This window comes from Lynx canadensis, chromosome C1 (genome assembly GCF_007474595.2).
Source record: "Lynx canadensis isolate LIC74 chromosome C1, mLynCan4.pri.v2, whole genome shotgun sequence".
Classification (NCBI taxonomy): Eukaryota; Metazoa; Chordata; class Mammalia; order Carnivora; family Felidae; genus Lynx; species Lynx canadensis.
Window position 1 is genome coordinate 140,045,937 of NC_044310.1, and position 13,840 is coordinate 140,059,776.

Here is a 13,840-nt window from a genome sequence, read left to right on the forward strand (position 1 = left end):
AATTATCAGGACATTGACAGATTAGTCTCATCAGTTACCTGCTGTGACCACAAGCTTTCTGTATATTAATAAGGAAAAAATAGCCTGCTGATTGTCATTTAAATTACATGAGGATATATTTGTCTTTTGGAACTCCAAGGCATTTAAATGTGATGTAAGATAAAAATTCATTAAAGAAGGCAAGGAGATGTTCCAGCAAACATTTCCCAGGAGGCTGAAGTATCTTCTCTACTTGCACAGTAGAGAAGATAAGTACATTTTGTGCTTAATCATTTTCAATATGAAACACAGTTTAATCCAAGAAATGTTTATTGAACTCTTGACTATGGGCAAGGTGCTGTGTTGGGCCCTGCAATAAAACGGTGTCCTGTGGACACATACCTTTCAGTGAACACTGGCGGCTTCTCACAGCCAGGTCTGCAACTCTCCTGAGAGCTTTCTTTGGCCATGGGGCATGCTCAGGGAGCATGCAGAGCAGGCTGGAAAAACCCGGGGAGTTGATGCCCTTGGGAACAGCCATAGTCAGTGACAAATAGGGGCTTTTTTGCCCCTCAGGTGGGACAACTCCTGAATGTATTCTCTACTGTCTCCTAGAGATACCCAGCAGGACTGCCCTCAGTTACCCAGAGTGCTTGGTGCTCATTAACTTACCCTACATTGACTTTCTTCCCTTTCCTGCCTCACTTGTCCACTCTCCTGATGGGTGCTTCCTGGAATCACTTTCCAGATTAACTACTTGCACCCAAATGCTTGTAACAGATTGTACTTCTGAGACGTTCACCCAGAGACAGCAGACAAACACAAGGCGAGTGAAATAACTAGCAAACCATCCAGCATGTTTAAAGAGAGCAGAACGTATAAGGTAAGTAATAGTGGAGGCAGTAAAGTTTTCGGCTTTTTACTCTGTGCTGGGAATTACGTAAAGCACTTTTACCCATTCTATTACATTTAGTAATCAGAAAACCCCTCTAAGGTAGGCACCATTGTAACTTAGAAGTACAGAGAGGTTATGTTGCTCAAGATCACACATCTATCTAGTGGGGAAAGAAGAATTCAATCGCAGCACTCAGAGATGCAAAAACTATTTTGAAACAGTGCTCCTTGCCTCCCTGGTGTTGTGTGGTTATTGAATGACAATCTGCAGAGTTTCTACCTACCTGGAGGGGCACTGAGTAGCCAAGGAAGTTCCTGAGACGACTGAGGAAGAGCAGAGGGGCTGCCTCAGGTTGGGTGGTGACTCTGACAAGAAAGAAGAGTGTTAACACTTAGCAAAAGCCAAGGTCTGGAAACATCAGAGGATATCCAGTCATTCAGGGCCCTACCCAGACACCTCCAGGACATCTGTAGTCCATGTGTGGCCACTATTTGGGGAGTAAAAATTGAAATCTATGTTCTGATTCCATAGACAAACCTCAATCAGAGTCCTGGCCCCATCATTACGGTTTCTGAGATTTTGAGTGAGGTGAGTTATCTCCATTCTTTGAATTTCAGGCATATTATTGGTAACAATATAAATTATTCCATGAGGTTGTTGTGAGAATTAGCAAAATCAATGTGTTTCAAGAACTTTGCCTTTTGCTTGGCATGTTCAATTTTTGTTAGCTGTTATTGAAGCATTGTTAAAGCCAGGAACTATGTCTTATGCATGTAGGCTGACCCTTTTCACATCTCACAAAATTTAGCCTCTTCACAAAATTCAAGTACACAAAACATAATATTGCTTTATTGAAGATTTGTGGGACTAACATACAGAATGAATAAATAGTTGAATTCTTGACAAGTTGTCCTAATACGACCTGTTTCTCTGATCCTTTATTACTTAGCTGTCCGGGTCTTGTAAGACTGCCGGGTGGTGAGCGAAGAGATGCAGGTCATACTGGGAATATACCCTGGCCTGGGAGAAGGCCCACTTTCCTCCTACCCTGGAAGAAGCTCTAGTGGGAGTCCTTCTGAAGGCCACGTTAGTGGGTACTGCTGTATATTTTGGCAGGTGCAGGAATATAAAGAAGTCAGAAAGGACATGCTTAGCCACTAAAAGGCGCACAAGTGGAGTAACCCACAAGTTTGGTGCTAACTCCAGATGGCTTGGATTTTAACCTGTTATAAAACGTTCTTCTATAAAACCCTTTATATTCATATAATACCATTTTTTTTTTTGGCCTTAAGTGGAATTTGGAACACAGTTTTTCTGCAAATTGTCGTCCATACACTTGGGGATATTTTACATTGCAGTGCAATTTAGTTAGGTGTAAAGGGTGTTTTGCACTTAATCCCAAATTTGTGCTTGGTCTTATAGAGGAATCCAGAGAAATGCAAGCCACATTTCCTTCCTACAAAGCCTATAATTTCACCAGGGGGAGGAAAAGAGGGAACTAGCATGTGTTTAATGCAAGGGAAGACGGAAATGGCTGTGAGTGGGAATATTCTAAGGAAGAGGGAAATGGAATGTGAGTTTGGGTGTGTAATATGGTTGTGATTTAGGTGAAAGCTTAAGGTGATATTCACAAAGAAAGGAACAGCATGGGCAAAGATAGAAGAAGGAATAGGAAAGATTTGTGTATGTGACAGTGAGCATAGTGTCCTGGCAGGGGTGGGCATCACTGAAGGTAGATTTGGGAAAGAGAAGTGGACTGTTACTGGGTGGGGCTTTTGCTGTCAAAGGGAGGCAGTGTCCTCCAAACATTGTTCCAGACTACCATCTTTTCACTTCTATTTGGTGCAACAGGATCTCAGCTGTCTTCTGGAATCCAATCTGTACTGCTTACATTCGATGAAGTGATATTTTATTTTATTTTATTTTATTATTATTATTTTTTAAAATATTTTATTTTATTTTCAACGTTTTTTATTTATTTTTGGGACAGAGAGAGACAGAGCATGAACGGGGAAGGGGCAGAGAGAGAGGGAGACACAGAATCGGAAACAGGCTCCAGGCTCCGAGCCATCAGCCCAGAGCCTGACGCGGGGCTCGAACTCATGGACCGCGAGATCGTGACCTGGCTGAAGTCAGATGCTTAACCGACTGCGCCACCCAGGCGCCCCAATGAAGTGATATTTTAAAAAAATACCAGACTAACTGTGTCACCCCCCTGCTGAATCCTTTTCCTAGCTTCCCTTTGCTTGTGGGAGAAAGGCAAAACCTTTAACATGACCTACAAAGGCTCTTGTTCTTGCCAACCTCCCAGCTTCATCCACCCCTTTCACACTCTCTTCACTCTCCCTCTTTCACACTCATCCTCAGGCTCTTTGTTCAGCCATTCTGGCCTTGATTCAGTTTCCCAGTGATCCCTTCCACCCCACCGGAAGCCTTTGTCTGTGCTACTTCCTCTAACCAGAAGGCTTTCCCCCTCCACTTATCTCTTTGACTTAGTTAGCCAGCCTCTATCTTACACAGTGCAACTCACATAAAGCTTTCTAGGGGATGCTTTCCCTAACTCCCCAGAATATATCCCGTGTTGTATGTTCATAAAACACCCTGTGCCTCTGTCTCATAAGACAGGATCTCAATTTGTGCTTACCAGTTTATTTACTTACCTGTTTTTATGCCACCTTCTTCTACTGGACTGTAAACACTAAGAGGAAAGAACACTTCAGTTTGGTCTCCGTTGTTTCTCCTGCATGTAGCACAGTGCTTGGCAAAGAGTTAACAATGATCTCCTGGATTAATGGATAGTTGAATGAATGGAATAGTGAGCAAATAATAAATTGACTCACGAGAGTTTGGTTCAAATTTGATATCTATTTTCTCTTTATTATCAAGTTTATTTGAGGAATATTAGTTGCTTGTTTTAAGAGCTTCCTATGTCTGTCTTCAGCCAGTTAGTTATTTCTAGAACTGCTGTTTATGAGTTGTGAAACCAATTCTACCCCCACCCTTATCTTTCATTCCTCTGAGTCTTGCTTGTTTTAAAAATGAACAGAGAAAAGTAAACACTCCAATTTTGTGGTTCAGTTCACATTTCACTTTCTCTCTTATTCTGAACATCTATTGATGTTTGAAAAACCAAACTTTTGCATTTATATTGCTATTTTCATTGACAGATATTTAAGAGCTTTAAAAACATGTATTAATTCTTACAATAGCATTCCAAACTAGAAAAATATATCCACATTAAAGCTCCTTTTAGATACAGAGGCTGTTAACAGGTTCCCAATACAGTAGCAACAATTTCAAATCCAGAACGGATTTTTTTTTTTTATTAAACCCACGATATTGACTGATGTTGAATTCCTCCAAGAGGCACCTGTCATTCTAAACCCAACAACAATGATGTCTGTTCAGAGAATACATGGATTTATGAAATTCTGGCTTGAAAACTAAAGGGTTTGAAACATTTACAAAGAAGAAAGCACAAGATAACATTACTTAATTACTGACTTCTTGAGAAATATAATTGGATCTTTAGCTCTATAGTTTTTTCCTAATGTATACATATAAAACTATATATTTTCCTTAAAGCACAAGCTTTTGCTGCACCCTGTGAGTTTTGATATGCCATATTTTAGTCATTTTCATTTCAAAATATTTTCTAATTTCCATTGGAATTTCTCTCTTTGACCATGTGTTCTTACAAATGTATTGCTTACTTTTCAAGCATGTGACCACTTTCTAATTATGTTTTTAAAAAATTTACTATTGATTTCAGCTTTAATTCCACTGTTGTAAAAAAAACATTGTCTGTATGATTTCAGTCCTTTGCAATTTGTTAAGACTAACTGCATGATCTAAATACAGAAATTTACAATTTTTGTAAATGTTCTGTGGGCATTAAAACACGTATTCTTAAATGTGTGTAGTCTTACACATATGTCAACTAGATCAAGTTTGTTGTGTTATTCAAATCTTTTACCTCCTTCCTGATTTATATTAGGCTGTTTTGTCAATTACTGAGAAATGCTTACTAAAATCCCCAACTGTACTTGTGGATTTGTCAACCTTTTCTATTAATTCTGCCAGTTTTTACTTACTATATTTTGATGTTATGCCATTAGTGCGTACATGTTAAGAATTCTTACATCTTCTGGGAAGGTTGGTACTTTCATCAGGAAATGTCTCTCTTTATCACCTTTCTCTAACCTCTTTTTTTTGTGATTTTAACATAGCTATATTAGGGTTTCTTATTTGGTGGGAAGGTCATTCTGTGTGGTTTTCTACTTCCATCCTTTTATTTTCAACTTGTCTCCTTATGTTAAATGTGTGATTTCTAGACAGCATATAGTTTTTTCTATCTATTATTACAGTGTTTGTCTTTTTATTAGAATTTTTGGATTGTTTACATTTAATGTATTTGTTGATGTACAACAAATTTGTGGAGTTTTCTCATTGTCCCACCTGATATTCATTCCCAGTGTCTCCTTTCTAGTCATCTTTTGGGTTAATGTAGCATTTTCTTTTATTTTCCTTCTCTCTATTGGCTTGTTAACACATATTGTTTCATTATTCATTTAGTGGTTACACTATAGATAATAATATCCATCTTATTCTGTTCGTGTCATCTGTAATTTAGTACTTCTAAATTTACTGACAGTGCAAGGATGTTAAAACACTTGAACTCTATTTAACTTCTTCCATCTTTTTATGCTATTCTTGATGTGCCTTTCAATTCTATCTATATTTTAAATCTAACATGTCATTTTTATTGTATTATAAAGTCAATAGCAACTTAGATTGTCCATATATATATATATATATATATATATATATATACCCTTTTCAGTGTTCTTCATTTCCTACAAGTGCATATCTCCGACTGAAATAATTTTTCTTCTACTTGAAGGAACATCCTTGGTATTTCTTTTAGTGTAGGTCTTCTGGCAGTGGCGATTATTTTTTGATATAAAATATATTTATATTGCCTTTATTTTTTATTCTGTGCATTTTACAAGTTTTTTATTTTGCCATAATTACAAATTCGCAAGAAGTTTCAAAACTGGCATAGAGTTCCCATGTAACCTCTATCCAGTTTCCTCTAATGGTTGCATTATGCATAATTGTGATAGAATTTTAAAGCTATCTCCCCAAGATTCCCATCCTGTAACTATTAAAACACTAATTGAGATAGTGCTGTGAAAGAATTGTGCAGATGTCACAAAATTTATGGATCTTAAAATAGCGACATTATCCTGGATTGTCTAACTGGACATAATCTAATCACTTGAGCCCTTAAAGGCATCTTGAAGTTTCTCCAACTGGAGTCAAGAGAGATGTGGTGGAAGAAGAACATGGGAGAAATGAAGTAAGAGCAGAGGTCAGAAAATTCAGAACGAGAAGGACGTGGTCTGCCACTGCTTCTTTGAAGATGAAGGAAGGAGTCCATTAGCCAGGAAATCCAGGCAGCTTCTGGAAGCTAACAATGACTGCAGCCAATAGCCAGCAGGAAAACAGATCTCCATCCTACCAACACAGAAATTCTGTCAATAACCTGAAGGAGCTTGACAGTGGGTTTAACCCAGAACCTCTAGAAAGGAGTTCAACTTTGCCAACATCTTCATTTTGGCTCCGTGAAACCAAGAGCAGAGAATCAACTAAGTCATACTGTGCCCTGACTTCTGACCTGACAGAAAAACTGTGAGATAATAAATTTACATTATTTAAGGTCACTAAATTTATGGGATTTGTTACTGAAACGATAAAGAAATGAAAACAATATCCATCATACAATATCAAATCTAGGAAATTGATATTGGTACAGTATGTGTGTAGAGTTCTATGTCATTTTAACATATGGAAATTTATGGAACCACCAACGCAAGAAAGATACAGAACTGTCATCATTACAAAGATCTCCCTCACGTTACCCTTTTATAGTCACGCTTCCTTTCCCCCCTCCATTCCTAGTGCCTGGCAACTACTAATCTCTTCTTCAGCTCTATAATTTTTAAAATTTTGAAAATGTTATATAAATGGAATTACAGGGTATGTGACTGAGGATAGTTTTGTTTTGTTTTTTCCCACTCAGCATTTTGCCCTTGAGATCCATGTGAGTTGCTGCATGTGTCAGTATTTTGCTTTTCTTTTTCTTTTTTTCTTGTGGTATAAAACACACAACATAAACATAACCATCATAACTGTTTTTAAGTGTACAGTTCAGTATGTTAAATATATTCTCATTGTTGTGAGACAGATTCATTAGACTTTTTCATCTTGTGATTCCCATTAAGCCTCAATTCCCTTTTCTCCCTCCTCATAGCCCCTGGTAACTACCATTCTACTTTCTGTTTCTATGAATTTGACTACTTTAGGTACCTCATATAAGTGGAATCATGCAGTACTTGCCCTTTTGTGATTGGCTTAGCTCAGCATCATGTCTTCAAGGCCCCTCCATGTTGTAAGTTTTCTTTTTATTGCTGAGCAGTATTCCATGGTATGGATATACCAGTTTGTTTAGCCATTCACCATCAAAGGTCATTTTGGATGTTGTCAGCTTTTGGCTATCACAAATATAACTGATACAAACATTTGTGTACAGGTTTTTGTGTAGACATACGTTTTTATTTCTCTGGGATAAATGCCCAACTGTGCAATTGCTAGGTCAGATGGTAAATTAATGTTTAGTTTTAAAGAAACAATTAAACTTTTTCCAGAGTCGTTTACATCTTACATTCCAATTAGCAATGTGTGAGAGTTCCAGTATCTCCACATAATTTAGTATTGTCACTTAAAAAAAAATCAGCTATTCTCAGATGTGTAGTGATGATTCATTGTGCTCTTATTTGCACTCCCCTAAAGGCTAGTGATATTGGAAATATTTTCATGTGCTTATTTGCCATTTGTACCTCCTCTTTGGTAAAATACTTTATCATATCTTTTCCCATTTTCTAATTTGATTTTGCTTTTTTGTTGTTGTCTGCCATCAAGTTTTTAATAGTTCTTTAAATGTTCTAGATACAGTTCTTTGTGAGATATGTGGTTTGCACAAATTTTTTCCTAGTCTTTAGTTTGCCATTTCATACACTTTTTAAATTAAAAAAATTTTTTTTATTAGTTTATTTTTGAGAGGCAGAGAGAGAGTGCGTGTGGAGTAGGGGCAGAGAGAGGAGGAGACAGAATCAGAAGCAGGCCCCAGTCTCTGAGCTGTCAGCACAGAGCCCGATGCGGGCCGGAACTCACGAACCTCATGATCACAACCTGAGCTGAAGTTGGACACTCAACTGACTGAGTCACCCAGGCGCCCCTTTTTAAAAATTTTTAATGTTTATTTTTGAGAGAGAGAGAGAGAGAGAGGGAGAGAGAGAAAGAGTATGAGTGGGGGAGGATACCTCATTACTGATTGTGGGGGGGGCAGACAGAATTACAGGATCTTCCCTTCCCCCATGATTTCTACTAACACCACAGCTTGAGAAGACTTGTTATCAGTTGGTGGAAATGAAAGTCACGTTTACCACTTGGTCTCCTCAGACACCACCATGCTGGAAGTTGATGGCACACCTAGTTACGGCTACTGAGGTGAAAGTCCTATCTCCCAATTGGCCTGTATTGGTAGAGATAGGGCTGGGATCAGTTTTCTGTGATGTTTGCTTTGAGTAGGGTGATTCTTTTATAAGGTTTTCTGTATTGATAGGCTGTCCTTTTTCTGGTCATTTGGTTAGAAAGCAGTTTCCTTGAGACTTTGTTGCCTATACCTACTGGTGTTCTGTGATGCTTCTTTAGGTTGTTTGATTTTTTTCCCCCTGATTCACATCTTAAATGTTTGCAACATAGATTGCCAGAAATTGAAAATAAAAAGCTTTATACCAGTGTCATTATGTAAGGCTAGGGTGAATTTTTTTTAAAACTGTGAATACTTAGCTACCTCAAAGCCAAAATTTTACTAGAATCAGATGTTTCTATCTTATGTTCACAATGGATAAATATCTTTTCTTTTAAATCCATGAATAATTAGAATGTATTCAAATAAAATATTTGTTTGCTTAACGGTTTTTATCATTAGCATATAATACTATATAAAGTATAATATCAATTTTCTTGATGTGTATTAGAAATCACAAGGGAATTGAAGACAAAAAGCTTCTTGGATTCAGTATTTAGAGCTGAATAAAATATATTCTTTCTTTCATTTAATATTTACAAAGCAGTCTAGTATCCTGTGGGTGATAGTGGAGAGCATATGAGGGTAGAAATATAATGGCATTCACTCCACGTCATCTGCATGAATATCCTTTTGGCAAAATATTCTCAAGTATGGATTGCACATTTTTCAGGCATTTGTTTGTACTTGATTTTCAGATAGGAAAGTTTTTGGAATAAAGTACCTAATCTTAACATTTTCCAAATAACCACCATCCAGAATTTGTTCAAACAAGAGACAGTGCATAATTACCTCAGAGGTTGTTGCTCTTTGAAGTAGGAAGAAAAGGCAGTAGATGCCAGATTCAGCCATCAAGTACCCTTCTCTCTCCCAAGAATCTCCCAGAGATCTCATCCTGTAGGGTCATAGTTGGCTGTAAAGTGAATGACTTTATGTTGTTAAATCTTTACAGATTAGTGATTAGAAGTGTGGGCTTTGGAATCAGACAGAACTTGTTTTAAGTCTGAGTTCTGCCACTTACTAGATGCTTGACTTCAACAACCTATTTAGCATTTCAGAACCCATTTGCTCATCTAAAATGGGCAGTAGATGTTCTAATAATAATTTAATTGGATGTAATAATTAGAGTATGAAAGTGTTCCTCTTAGCATAATATGTGATCTATACACTTTATCTTTTGGTTTATGATTATAAGGAAAGAAAGAGAAACAGCTATATAATTTAGAACATATCTCTTTTTCTGGAACTTCTTAAATATCAGATAAAAGAAAAATGGACCCTTCAGGGTTGTGTCTGGGGATTTTCACTGATACTGGGCCCTCTATCTTAGGAAACTCCTATGTTAGCACTATGCCTCTGGTTAGCACTATGCACATGGGCTTTGAGTTGGGTTAGCACATGACTCTGCAAAGACAAAAAAATAGATAGCAGAAATGTAGACCTTGAATGTCAGGTCAAAGCCTTGCCCATTTGACAAATGATAATGCCGTATATTGTGATGGTTAAAAATGTGGAAACTGGAGACAGATTACCTAAGTTTGAATCCCTCTACCAATAGCCAGCTATAAACTCCAGTTATTTTACTTCACCTCTTTGTTTGCCACTTTATCATATGTAAAATAGTGATAGTAACAAAATCTATTTTCTATGGTTGTTGTGCATATAAAAATATTAGCGAATGTGAAGCACACAGAACATTGCCTGGTATAGAGTAAGCATTTCATTAATATTAATTACTAACTGATTAATTAATTAATATTAATTACTAACTCATTAATATTAATTATTAACTCTGATCCACACAGACTAGCACAATATAGCAAGGCCTAGTCTGTTCCATTCCTACTGGATAATTTATTTAAGTTTTAACTAGGAAAGAGATGAAAGAATGAGGTTTTCTAGTGTTTATATTTTGTACTATGTGAAGATCATTTTTGTATGCTTACTACTTTGTAATATTTTTTAGAGAACTTGAGAAACTTGTTTCCCAGTGTCCCAATTGATAAACAAAAAATTTATAACTAAACATCATTATTATTAATTATTTTGTTTTTGTTAACAAAAGAAGCAATGATTTTATGGGGAGAGTGAGGATGAGTGTCCAGAGTTGACTAGGGATGCATGAGGGTGGTTCACCTTTCTACAATAGGAAGTGGGGCTGGTATTTAGTGCTGCCCAATATTTTCAATAGTTTGAGGAAAGAGGACTCCCCAGCAGAAGGCTGAGAAACTAATGTGTGTAATATCTGATTATCATTTAATAATATCTTTAGTAGAAAATGAAGGACAGTTTCTGACTGATAACTGGGTCTTTCATTCCTTGTTTTACAAAAGAACTATTCATCTACGTAGAGCTTAGCAGAGAGAAAGGAGTTTTTCCTTTACTTTTGGATTAAAAAAATCCACTTAACACAACATTCCACTAGTTTTACACAACTCATAGTTTGAGTACATCTGTATTTTTTACTTATTTTTACTGGTATGTGAATAGACTCTAAAGAGAATACTCAAGTTTTAGGCTTGATTTTTTTTTTTTTCTGAGTCGAATACATTGCATTAAAACAAAACAAAACACTTTATGGAGATATAATTTTCCTACAAATAAATATATATTTTTGAAATGTGAAATCTTCAATGGGTTTTGACAAATATATATACTTTTATAACTACCACTACAATCAATATAAATTACATTTCTATCAGCCCCCCAGATTCCCTCAAGTCCCTTTATAACTAATGACAACCCCATCCCCCTAAACCTTAGTCCCAGGAAGCCACTGATATCTTTCTCTCATTATAAATTTGGTCTTTTTCTTTTTTTTTTAAATTTCATGTAAATGATATCTCATTTGTACTCTTTTGTGTTTGGCTCTTTTCCCTCAGTATATTGATTTTGAGATTCATCCTTATCATTGCATATATCAGTTAACGGTAGTTGGATCTCTCTCTTTTTTGCCATGTAGTATTCCATTACTTGAATGTACTATAATGTGTTTATCCATTTACCTGTTGAAGGACATATGGGTTAGTTTCAGTTTGGGCATATTATGAATAAAGCTGCTATGAACATTTGTTTATAAGTCCTTTTGCTATTGCATTTTCCCCCACTGATTTTATATAAATTTTATATATGTATGAAATACTCCACAGAAATATGAGAGGATATATGCAGGATATAGTTACATATATATCCTGCCTTGCTCTTGTTATTAAAAATTTTTGTTCTCTGTTTCCAAAGATGATGTGATGTTAGCCTTTGGGTATCAGGAATGTGGCAGTGTGCAATTTGTTTGGTGGTTACTATGTTGTTAGTTACCCAGAACACATGGGAGTGACTATTTTTGGTGGTTGTTTCTGCTTTAGTTTTACACTTGTGACACTTGTGACACCACTTGTGACATGGTTGGTAATGTCACACCTGAGAGGAGGTAGTGTGGAGTGTATTGAATACTTCCCTGAAGACCAGACTGTAGTATTTCTTGCTGGGAGATTTTCTCTTCTTCCTCTGTTTTGTATTCAGCTTTAGTTGTTTTTGTTTTTTTTTTTTTTTTTTTTTTTTTTTTTAAGCTCTTATTCACTGACCCCCTCGTGTTTCCCTAGCCATTAGCCTCAGCACTGAAGCTATTGGGAAAAGAGCCAGGAAGAACCAGCTGGAACGGTAGAGTCACATATTTCAAACCTTCCTTGCTTTTACCTTAACCCATGCAATATGTGAGATAAGCCTATAGTCCACATGAGAAATGGCTTAATTCCAAGAATCAGGGTCAATGATGTACTTGTTCTCTAGATTACAGGGAAATTTCAACTTCTCAAATTTGGTGTTTCCTTTCATTTAGTTGCTGCATGTTTTTACACTCACTCAAATTCATATATTTGGGTTCTATCACGAATATCATCTTGAAATGCCTTCATACTCAGGAATCAAACCTCAAATACATCAGCATTCTTGGAAGCTAGTCAAACCCTCAAACCTTCAATAATATAAACCCTGAGAATCAAAGGCAAGTAGATATAGCAGCATCATGACCTTCAGCTCTATTTGGGAAAGATTCGGAGCATTCAAAGGAGAAGTATATCACTCAAGGTAGTAATTACTGAGCTCAACAGCCTATTGTTAGGATATTAAATTAAGGCCAAATAAGATACCTAACCAAACTGCCTCTTAAATATAGTGACTCATAGCCTAATTGATGTGAGAATCAAATAAATATTATAGAACTCCTTTAGGGTGAAGGAATTCCTTTGAATTTAAGTTTCATTTAATGGAATTCATTGAACCTCTTCAAAATTTTCTATAAATTGTCCAATAAAAAGCTTGAAGTCTTGAAAGAGTTTAAATCATCTTTTAAAAAAGGATGGTGAAACTCTTTCCCTTTTCCTCCCACCACATGAGAGGAGGAATGTAGTGCTGTAAATTCCCCTGTAATTTTAACCATGAGACCTAGATCTGGAGAAGAATGTCTAGTTAAAGAGTGCAAGCTGGCACTAAGCTGCCCAAAGCATATAAGAAGGTGGCCTTTAAAGAGTTCTTCCTGGGGTGTAGTTGAATGGAGGGACTTTACATGTTAAAAAAATCAGTCCCAGAGTAAATGTTCATTTAGTCAGCATGTGGTTTGCTTCCCTTATGACAGAGTGTTGGCTTGGTAAGTTTTTCTTCTAATTTGCTCTTCAGGTTTTATTTTACTTATAGGTTGCTTTTTGTTACATATTGGCAGTTTACAAGGATTTTTACCCGTTAGGCAATCCTGATGACTTTTGCCACTACAACTAGATCCCTTCCAGTTATGTTGAGAGAGGATTACAGGAGGTCTGAATGGGAAGCAGAACATACAGAGTATTTGGCATCACAGAACAGAATTTTAATTCCATCTCTGCTGTATCTAGAGGTGTGTTTTTCACAGAATTGTTAGCATTTTGATTCTCTGTTTTCTTACTTTGAAAGAGAGGGTAAGAATAATTCACTTAGAGGGGTGTTGTATAATTAAAAGAAATAATGTATGCAAAGAACCAAAGTTCTCAAAAAAGTTTACTTTGATATTTTATATTTGAGAGAACTATTTTTTAGCCTTCTCTTTGAAAATTGTTGCTTTCAGATTGAATGTGCCTCTAGGCACCTGTTAGAGGCAAGTTTTTGTTTGTTTGAAAAGGTAAATTCATTATAGGTCTATTATGTTTACAACTGTTTATCTGTAATGCATAGCCCTCAATTAAAACTACAAGTCATATGAAGTAATAAGACAATAAGAAAGAAAATTTTTTAAAAATATCAGACAACAGAGACACATTTGGCCTCCAAAAAATGGAGCAATCAGA

General features: G+C 36.4%; 1 pseudogene; it reads left to right on the forward strand.

Moving 5' to 3' along the window:
- Window positions 1-835: 835 nt before the first annotated feature.
- Window positions 836-13,840, forward strand: part of LOC115519848 — a 46,916-nt pseudogene continuing 33,911 nt past the window's right edge.